The sequence below is a fragment of the Curcuma longa genome, chromosome 10, assembly GCF_044706935.1.
Source record: "Curcuma longa cultivar G26 ecotype Majalengka, Jawa Barat chromosome 10, ITB_CL_G26_1.1, whole genome shotgun sequence".
Taxonomy (NCBI): Eukaryota; Viridiplantae; Streptophyta; class Magnoliopsida; order Zingiberales; family Zingiberaceae; genus Curcuma; species Curcuma longa.
The window spans coordinates 6430626-6442192 of record NC_133870.1 but is presented as its reverse complement, the minus strand read 5'-3'; the positions used below and the strand labels follow the sequence as shown (position 1 = coordinate 6442192).

The window sequence follows — 11567 nt, the reverse complement described above, 5'->3', positions numbered from 1 at the left end:
TATTCGACAATTGTGTAGATACGAGACACATACAAAGAAGCCAATGGGAAAACTTCCATAGAAATTGTCACAGCAATTGAACAGCAGATGAATGTGAGTAGAGTACAAGTAATCAAGAAAAAACATATAAATGTATCATCTCAATGAGCATCACAAGATGAATGTTAAACCACACAAACGTTGAACAAAATATACGAGCATATGTGATCAAATACATTGTTGGAAATTCTTATAGATTTGTTCGAATTAATACTGAGACAAACCAATTATCAACAAGAGGAAAGGGGAGAACTTGAGGAAGTTGTAGCTACACTTCAAATATATAATCTCTATTCATATATTTCACCAGAAGCTATAGCTGCACTTCAGATATATAGTCTCTATTCATATATTTCACCAGAAGCTACCATACTTGTAGGTTCAGCGACAAGAGTGGAAGACAAGTTTGATCGTCACCTAATTCTTGGTAGCAATATCTGCTCACTGTTGAATGTGGATATGACAGACTCTCAAGAAAGATCAACAAATTGAATATTTTCATTTAATCAACATAAAAAGATGTATATTACCTCAGGAATTGACAAGGCATATGGTTTCTTTTCAAGACTACAAGTCACCCTGCAAACATTTCAAGAGTTCAAAAATGATCAAGAAGATTAATTTATCATGAAAACAAATAATATAAAGTGGAAATAGATAAATATACTCATTATATTTTTTTAAAGAAAGCTTCAAATAATAGAAGATGAGATTACACTATGCATAACCAGCCATGATTATAACCTTAAGCCTCCCAAGAACATCATCAAATTTCAGTAATCCTTTTGCAACTTTAACAGAAGCATCAATCACTTTAGAAATCAGTTGTGTTTTAGAAATGTGGCCCTTCTAATGAATACATCAAGTAAATCAGTTGTGTTTCAGAAATGTGGAAAACAACACCCAAGTTGAGGTTATCTCGGCATGGGTTCTTTCTCTTTTTGGTTTATTTTCAAAATGAATGGAAACAGAAACTTAAAGCACAAAGATATGACCAGGTCTTGTGCTTAGTAACTTGACCTTTTGATGAATGACCAGGTCCTGTGCTTGGTATCATATATATATGTGATCATGTGGAACTCCAAAGCCTGCTGCTGACACAGTTGCAATTGACTTGAGCCTGAGGTGATACGTATAGAACACAAAATAAGCAACACGAAGATTATTAAATAGCTCAGAGAATAAAATGGACACAAGCAATTTGAGAAAACTTAGTCGATGGCATGGAAAGTGATAATGAGGTAATTCAATAAGCAAACACAAGATGCAATATGAACAAAGTGACGATTCCTTGTTAGCATTAACACACCTCGGCCTTGTCCTCTTTGACCGCTGTAATATAAATGTCACGGATGTGTTTGATGTTAGGCCAGTCCCGACCTATGTTCTCTTGGCAACGCTTCTTAAGCTTTGCATTGCATCCATCAATCTCAGTTGCTCCAGTGAGGCAGGCATCCTGGGCAGTGACTTGAGTTTTGGAGCAGAACGTATTGTCAAGAACCTTGAGCGATGAAAAGCTCTCCAAACTTGCGGGTAACAATTGCAGATGAGGAATCCGTTCCCATTTAAAACTTCTAGAGACTCCCGACATTGCAACAACCACTCCTCTATCTCAGAAGATATGCATTCAGCGATAAGCACTTCAGAATTTCCTATTTTGAGAGTCTTTAGCTTTTCTGGAATCGGCAAAATGGGTAGATAGAAGATGTTGTCGATCTCAATCTCTTCGAGTGAAGGTAATGTTCCCTTCTTTTTCTTTGTGGCACTTTGTTCTGTTGTTGTTGCAGGATTTTGTAGAGTGGAAAATGTTGGAGCGAGTAATTTGGGACAGTGTCAATACGCAATTCTCTGAGGGAGGCAAGTAATTTTCGCATAATTCTTTACAATAGAAATATGCAATGTCAACGCTGTCAGATTATAATATGCAATGATGGCAACTGAGGGAGGCAAGTGCCGTCAATGATTCCAATTCGCATAATTCTTTACAATCAGAAATATCGCAATTCCTGCAACGCTGTCAGATTATGCAGATACTCTTTGTTGGGAAGAGAGACCAAATGATGGCAATTGTGATAGTGTCAACTTTTTGAGGGAGGTAAGGCCTTGAAGGCATCGACCCAATGACTCTTGCGAAATGTCCGAGTTTATAAAATCTAGGGATTCAAGGGAGGAGGGAAGGATGCTAGCAGCAGCTATATTACTTGCAGAGTGATCAAAAACTGAGGAAGAGGATACCGCATGCTTCCTTGTCTTGTCTTTTAAAAATTCCTGTGACTCAACCTCAGCAGAGAGGAATTTCGGACAATTTAAAATACTCAGATGTTTAAGAGATTTTAAAATATATAAGCCTCCTGGTGAAGTCAAGGTTTCACCACCCCTAATATGCAAGCTTTGAAGTGTAGTGAGATGTTCCAGCTCAGTTGCTAACGGAAGTGATGTCATGCCCTGTGAACAACTTAAAGACAAGTTAGTGAGCGAAGTAAGACCTCGTAGATACCTTGCCAAATCTTTGTGTTCATCAATATTATCAAGTTCAAGTTTTTTCAGTGACGACGGAAGTATATTATCATCCTCTTCACCAATTGATCCAATCTGTACAATCTTTGAGGAGTTATCCATTTTAAGGGACTCGAGGGACATCAGCTGCTGAAATCCTCCAAATGTCCTAGAACCATTAGAACACTTGTAGGACCGTGGAAGAGCTTCTAACCCCAAATTTTCATGTAGAGATTCTCTATAGACAACGGAAGGTCAGGAATTTTCTTTAATTTGGGACAGCCATAAATTTCAAAACTTTTGAGATGAGGGAACCATATATAGTCATCCGCACCATGCCATTCCTCCCAGAGGGGAAAGGTCATGAAATTCAAGTTCCTCTAAAACTGGAAATTGTATCTCGATCCCATCGGAGAAGTGACAACCCAAACTTCTTATAGCTTTCATGTCATTCAATTTTAGAAACTTAAGGCAGGGCAACTTCCATAGAGGGGGTAGTTCTTCCCAACTTGTACAAGAATCTAGTTCAAGATATTCAAGCCGAGAAAGAGATAGAGTATCCATCCACGGTGCAGGCCTACCACCTTTATACTCTCTAATGATGAGTTCTCTAATAATCGCAGGAGAGGGTTGTAGAGCCGCCAGAACCTCCTGATGATCAATGCCAGGATTACTTACTTCATTCCAGCACAGTTCCAGTCTTGTGAGATAACGTTTCTTGACCAAGTTGACCATCTTGGCCTCTTCAAGACTCCGCACATTGGAAAGTTGTCGAATACTTAATTTACGGAGATTATCCATATTCATCAACTCATCAATTCTATATCCTGGTTCTGTGCCCACAGCGAAGCATAATTCCTGGAGGGATGTCAACTTTCCTACTTCAGCCACTGAGAAAAGTGCATCATCATATACTTGGTATAAATGTCTTAAGTTGGTCAACTTGTTTGCATCTTTTGCCAGTCTGGAAGACCAATTAGAACTTGTAAGAAGTAGAACTTACATTTTGATAGTGATGGTGGTAGCTCTGACATTTCCAGAAATCGTAGTTTTACAAAGTCACTGATGCTTTCCAAATGTTGATAAGATTCTCTGGAGAAATCAGAATTTATACTCAATACTCGAATTCTTCTTAATGATTTACACACATCTCGAATAAAATCAAGAAGTTGTTGAGAATCCCCATCATACTCTATGCAGAAGGTTCGTAAGTGCTGTAATTTGCACACCATTTTAGTTAAATCATGGAGTTGAGCAACGGTGGTACTGGTAATAGATAAATGGCGGATGGAATCCAAAATGCAACTAGGAGCGCCATGCACAATTCTACAACATTCATAGCGTGAGACATGACAAGCAAGACTGTTCATCATATCATGCATGGTGTAAAAATCACTTTCAAAAGCATATAGATTTATATCATCCCTACTCTGATTGCTTGTATGAACATCAAAGAAAGATTTGTTGCACAACATATCAAAGCAGCAGTTAGCTATGTCCTCCTCATCCGAGCCCTCCTCTGATCCATCCGAGTAAATTAGGCCTGCTGCCACCCACATGCACACTAGCTTTTGCTTATTGAATTTGTAATCTTGAGGAAATATGCTGCAGTAGGAAAAGCACCGCTTCAAGCGTGGTGGAAGCATCATGTAACTGAGTGTTAGAGCTGGAATGAAATCGTATTTTGAATCTTGTGGCGTTTTCCATAATTCACTTGTTGAAATGCTGGTCCAGTGATCTGCTTCTAGTTTATTGTTCAACGCTCCTCCAATTGACTTTGCTAGAAGAGGTATACCATTCAATTTCTTCAATATCTCTTCTCCAATTTTTGTAAGCAGTGGGAATTTACTTGGGTCTTGACCAGCAAATGCATGCTCATAGAGGAGTGAGCGACATTCATCATTTGACAAGCCCCGCAACATCATTGGCTCCATTGTGCCTCCTCTGATTACTTTTGCGACCATCTTCGCAACTGATTCCAATCTAGTTGTTAATAGTATCCAGCTACCCTTTTGGCCATATAGCAGTGGAGCACATAGTTTCTCCCACTCAGTCTGGTTTTTGTCATCCCAAGCATCATCTAGGACAAGTAAAAATCTTTTGGAATGTAACTTCTTCCTTGAGCTTCACTGGTATTAGTTCCAATGGCCCAGATTCAGATTGGCCGGTTGAATATTCCAGAATTTTCTTCATAAGATTGGATGCATTGAGATCAGGTAAGGAGTCACATACCCAGATTTTGATGTCGAAGTGTTCCTTCTTCACATTTTCAAAATAATCAAAGACTTGTTGAGCGAGCGCAGTCTTCCCCATACCACCCATCGCAACCAAAGGAAGGCAATGCACATTCTCACTGATCTGCATTTCGGATTCTTCCACCGACTCTCCCAGCAAATACTGAATGATTTTCTCCTTTTTCTTCCTCACGTCCCTTGAATGATAATACAGGCAAAGGATTGGTGATTCTACTTTGAAGTCAACGGTAGAATCTCCTGTTGCATTTGTCCAGTGCCGATGCCACCTGTTGCGTCACCAGTGTCAGAAAATTCTGAACATCTGAAGCAGAGGTGTTCAAGTTCTTCACGCATGTTCTTAATCTCCCAAGAACATCATCAAATTTCAGTAATCTTTTTGCAGCTTTAACAGAAGCATCCACCATTCTAGAAAGCATACTTTTGTCACTGTTAACTTTCTTCTCCAGTTCAAGATATTCCAGCTCATCCAGCACTTCCTCGGCCTCCTCAATCCCATCCCTGAACTTCCACAGCCACTTGATTAATGCTGGATCAGAAGATTCATACATACTTAATCTATCTTCGGCAAAACCAACAACTGCTTGGATCTGAGGAAGTAAACTTTTGAGGCTTTGCAATTCTTCAAGCAAGTCAGTTTTCCAGTAATACTGATCTCGCACATAAGTAGTGGCCACATCAATTAGTTTATTGATGACCAACTTGCACCTGCCTTCTCCAGTATTGGCGAGATTACGTCCATAGTTGCTGCTATTGATCAATGATTTTAGATAAATTAGATAGTATTCATAATCATCTTTCGTCTATTAAAAAAAACACATAGTAGTTGGGATCTCAGAAACAAATCTGCAATAGAAACAGTAATGGAAAAAAGGGAAACATCTACTTGTTAACCAAAATTAAACTTACTCTGGTCATCAGGAACAAAAGGTAAATGAACAAAAGATAAATCAGATATTATTCATGATATTCAACTTCCTAAAAAGCACATATAATACCCGAGATCTTACAACAGCAACCAAGCCTTATCCCGTAAGGTCGGCTAATAGCCGAGATCTTAGGAAAAAAAATAGTAACACAAACAGAAAAAGATCAAAGAGGAATATATCAGATCTACTTGTTGTTCTTAATTAAACTTGTTGAAAGAATAATAATATATCAGATCTACGTCCATAACTGCTGCTATTGATCAATGATTTTAGATAGATTAGATACTATTTATAATCATCTTTGCATATATTAAAAGAAACACATAGTAGTTGGATCTCAGAAACAAATCTGCAATAGAAACAGTAATAAAAAAAAGGGAACATGTACTTGTTAACCAAAATTAAATTTACTCTGATCATCAGGAACAAAAGGTAAATGAACAAATTAGATAAACCAGATATTATTCATGATATTCAACTTCCTAAAAAGCACATATAATACCCGAGATCTTACAACAGCAACCAAGCTTTATCCCGTAAGGTCTAATAACCAAGGCTTATAAAAAAATCTTAACACAAACAGAAAAAGATCAAAGAGGAATATATCAGATCTACTTTCTTAATTAAACTTGTTCAAAGAATAATAATAGAATAATAATAAATAGACTTGTTCACACAACTTCCTCTAATCTGCAGGAAAAAAAAGTTAATTGATATTGTTCATATATGAGACGACCCAGAGAGAAAGAGAAAGATGCAGCAGAGATACTAAAGAAAAAATTGACCAAAAAAAAACGTAGAGAAGAAGAAAGTTAGCTTGATTACCTGATTGAAGTTGTAAAGAGCTCGATTGCTATCCTGTTAGCTATGCAGAAGAACCAAGAAGACGACTTAATTAAACTTGTTGAAAGAATAATAATAAATAGACTTGTTCACATAACCTCCTCTAATCTGCAGGAAAAAAAAAGTTAATTGATATTGTTCATATATGAGACGACCCAGAGAGAAAGAGTAGAAAGATGCAGCAGAGATACTAAAGAAAAAATTGACCAAAAAAAAACGTAGAGAAGAAGAAAGTTGGCTTGATTACCTGATTGAAGTTGTAAAGAGCTCGATTGCTATCCTGTTAGATATGCAGAAGAACCAAGAAGACGACTTGATTTTCTGTGCAGATGTTGAGTGAACTTACTTTCCTGGCAATTATTTGGATCTGCATTGCAATATTTCCCAGCTAGCTTTATGCTTTTCTGCTTTATGCTGCGCCCGTGAACTTACTTTCCTGTTAATTCATTGGATCTGCTTTGCAAATTGCAATATTAATATGGATGTCGAGATCATTGGCCCCAGCTTTATGCTTTTCGCCCTTGGAGTTTTCCTATGATTGAAGTTGAACAGAGCTCAATATAATTAATGGTATCCAGCTAGATCTGCAAATATTAATGCTGGTCCAAAGTTTGCTGTCGATTGTCAGAGTAAATCAGAAAATGATGAGCGATCCAATATCATAAGTAATTATACCTGAGTGAATTTTGAACCTCATAATTGTCTAAGAAATCTATCTCCTCATGATCATTTATTATCGCATCATTATCCCGGAACAACTATTGCGCAAGGAACCATTAAGATACAAGTAAATTATTTTACTTTTAATTACTATTTAACAGTAAAGTAACCTAATTAATTCTAAGTATTATTTATCATATCATACCTACATATTTACCATCAAACAGTAAGTAACTAAATTATTATATAATTTATAATAAAATTTAATTTAATCCTAATTTATTTGTCATAATTATATAATAATTAATTAACCTAACTTGTGCATTTCTTTGAGAGTCTGATATAGAATCTCATTGGTCGACGATTGATACCTCTTCGGATAGTAAAAAAAAAAAAAAATCGTACTCAATAATGATCCTACGGGGACCATAACGCATATATATATAATCTCAGATCTGAATTTATTATCAATCCAACAATAATAATTGAAAAGTAGGTTCACAAGTTTTTACCCATTGGATCCCCATCTAATAAATCCAACTCATAATAACGCATCCAATAAATGTACATTTATTGGATTTGTCGGTATTAGTAATATCCGCATATTTTGATCAACATGTAAACACACCTAACGGAAAAATAATATTAATAATTTTTCCCTGATTGAAGTTGTAAAGAGCTCGATTGCTATCCTGTTAGATATGCAGAAGAACCAAGAAGACGACTTGATTTTCTGTGCAGATGTTGAGTGAACTTACTTTCCTGGCAATTATTTGGATCTGCATTGCAATATTTCCCAGCTAGCTTTATGCTTTTCTGCTTTATGCTGCGCCCGTGAACTTACTTTCCTGTTAATTCATTGGATCTGCTTTCCAAATTGCAATATTAATATGGATGTCGAGATCATTGGCCCCAGCTTTAATTGATGCTTTTCGCCCTTGGAGTTTTCCTATGATTGAAGTTGAACAGAGCTCAATATAATTAATGGTATCCAGCTAGATCTGCAAATATTAATGCTGGTCCAAAGTTTGCTGTCGATTGTCAGAGTAAATCAGAAAATGATGAGCGATCCAATATCATAAGTAATTATACCTGAGTGAATTTTGAACCTCATAATTGTCTAAGAAATCTATCTCCTCATGATCATTTATTATCGCATCATTATCCCGGAGCACAACTATATGCGCACAGGAACCATTAAGATACAAGTAAATTATTTTACTTTTAATTACTATTTAACAGTAAAGTAACCTAATTAATTCTAAGTATTATTTATCATATCATACCTACATATTTACCATCAAACAGTAATTAACTAAATTATTATATAATTTATAAAAAAATTTAATTTAATCCCAATTTATTTGTCATAATTATATAATAATTAATTAACCTAACTTGTGCATTTCTTTGAGAGTCTGATATAGAATCTCATTGGTCGACGACTGATACCTCTTCGGATAGTAAAAAAAAAAAAATCGTACTCAATAATGATCCTAGCTATGGGGACCACAAGTTTTTACGCAGATCCCAGTTAACCTCTCAGATCTGAATTTATTATCAATCCAACAATAATAATTGAAAAGTAGGTTCACAAGTTTTTACCCATTGGATCCCCATCTAATAAATCCAACTCATAATAACGCATCCAATAAATGTAATTTATTGGATTTGTCGGTATTAGTAATATCCGCATGTTTTGATCAACATGTAAACGCACCTAACGGAAAAATAATATTAATCATTTTTCATTTGGACTATATATATATATATGATTCTATATGTACCACATGTCCCCAGGGCCATGGTACCACGGTAGGACATCTAAGTTGTCACTCAGGCACCCGCGGTTCGATCCCCAACTACGTGCGCTTCCCAATTTACCCTAGTGGTCGGTGGGAAACTTCCGTGGGGCCGGGCCGATCACCTCCAGGGATTGATTCAATGCGACTGACTCGGATTTATCATTTTTTATATGTAACACATAATTTTTCTTCCAAATGGGAAGCGCAATCAAAGGATGCTGGACGTCTGAGCTGACCGTTGCGTGCACTTCCCGATTTATCCTAGTGGCCGGTGGGAAACTTCCCTAGGGCCGGGTCGATCACCCAGGGATAGTCAATGAAGTTAACTGGGATTTATCTTTTTTTTTATATGTAACACATAATGAATTCCTAATTAGTTGAGCTCAACAATATCAAATTTTATGAGTAAAAATATTATTTTAAAATAATTTAGTCCATTAATTTCATGAGTAAAAATACTATAATAGTAATAAAATCTGAAATAATGAGAATACTAATGTCATAAATCATATACATCTTATATATTATATAGGTGTGTAGTATAAAAGTTGCATAAAATAAAATGTGAATCGCGCATGTCTATTCTTAATTGATTCTCTTTATTACTTCAACCAATTCAAATCGTATTTACAAACACTTTATGCAATACTACTCCAATAAACAATGATTTATCCTTACAACTTCAATGAAGTCATATCATATTTATAAATATTGTATTTCAATTATTGTATTAGTAATTTATGATAATTTTATTTCAGAATATCAAAATAAAATGTACATGTATTTGTAAACCTTAGTGCATATAATAACTAGAATATATATGTGTTCACCAATATAAAATATCAAATAAAAAAAATATCAAATACAGATTCCACTAAATAGATACTTTATCTAAAAAATGAATATCATATGGTTCACATGCTTATGAAATATCTTGAATACAAGTCTTTGATGAGTGGATCCATCGATAAAGAATTTATGATGTTAATATACTTAATTGACTTTATTACTCTGAATTTTTTATTTAATCGTCAAAAATTCAATATTGATATACTTAGACTTCGACGAATTAAAATTTTTTTTGCACATAACTCAATGACATTTAATATAATTTTATCAATTTTCAATTCATAATTTATATCCACTAATGAAATTTCTTTTTCATATTCTTCTTCTCTCTTGCTAGTACAAACTATCTAATCCTAATCCTATAAACGATTGTCGTTGTAGTCCTACAATACATCTTAATTGAGAATCAAACCAAGATGCTTGAAAGATTGCATAAGCACTCTATTGCTACTAAAGCTGTCAAATAGGCTAATTTATGACGGAGTGAGTTAACCCACTAAAAACCCATCATACAACAGGGCGGGACAAACCGACCTACTAATTTGGCGGGTTAAAAAATCTTCAATCCAACCCAACTCAAGACAGATTGTAGGTTAGGTGGTCAACCCACGGACCTATCAAAAAATTTTAAAAATATTAAAATTTTAAGTTTGAAATACAGAAATTATTTAAGTTGAAATTATTAAACTTTAATTTAGATGGATCAAGTTTACTAATTCATTGAGTTTTTTATTTTAATTTTAAATTTTAAAATAAATAAATAAACATTTTCAATCCGCAGGCTAGTCCAAGTCTGCCGCAGACCAATCCACGCGGGTCGCAAGTCTAGGCAGATCAACCTATCTAAACTCATCTTAAAATGAATTGATAAAATTTTAACCCAACTTACTTAAATTGCTTGGCGGGGCAGGACCAACCCGGCAAACCCAATCCAAATTAACGACTATAATTGCTACATTGTAACCGGGACACCTTCTCTCTTTTTAATTAATACTCCAGGGGTTAATGTATCACTGAACTAGTCAACAACTGTTCAAGCAATAGGAAACCACAATATATAACCAATTAGGCATTATAATTTCAAATTGCATTCTATTAACCAAAACAAGTTACAACAAAACAGAATAGATGTTCTTGCAAAAGCATGGAGGGGAAAAGCATACAACAATATCTTAGAGCTGATAAATTTGCCTAATTATGACATCCTAAGGGCACACAACCTCAATCAATAAGTTTATCTATATATTTTCTATGATAATTATTCATTTCACAGTTTAGGGATGTTAGATCCGATGAAATCCATATATATATCTCCACAAAGATACGATATTATCCACCTTGGGCCTATGCCCTCATAATTTTATTTTTGAACTTTATTCAAAAAGTCTCATACCAACAAGATATTTTCTATATCTTATAATCCCAGGATCTTTTTCATATATTTTTTCAATGTAAAACTTTGATTGTATCACAACAATCTACTCCTGAAATAAAATACGACTGAGAGCCCTTCTTTAATGGTCTCAACGGACCCCTTATTGTTACGGATTTCCAACGGATCCCGCCCCTTAACTGTCTCAACGGAATTAATAAGAGCCCCCACCACATGGATCCGCTCTGATAAGATTATTGGATGGTACGAGGCCTTTTGGGTAAAGTTCAAAAATAAAATTAGGAGGGTATGAGTCCAAAGT

The 11567-nt window shown here is 35.3% G+C and overlaps 1 pseudogene; it reads right to left on the bottom strand.

Annotated features, from left to right (window-relative positions):
- Nucleotides 1-310: 310 nt before the first annotated feature.
- LOC141835755 (putative disease resistance protein RGA3) lies at nucleotides 311-5529 on the bottom strand (annotated as a pseudogene).
- Between the last annotated feature and the right edge of the window lie 6038 nt (nucleotides 5530-11567).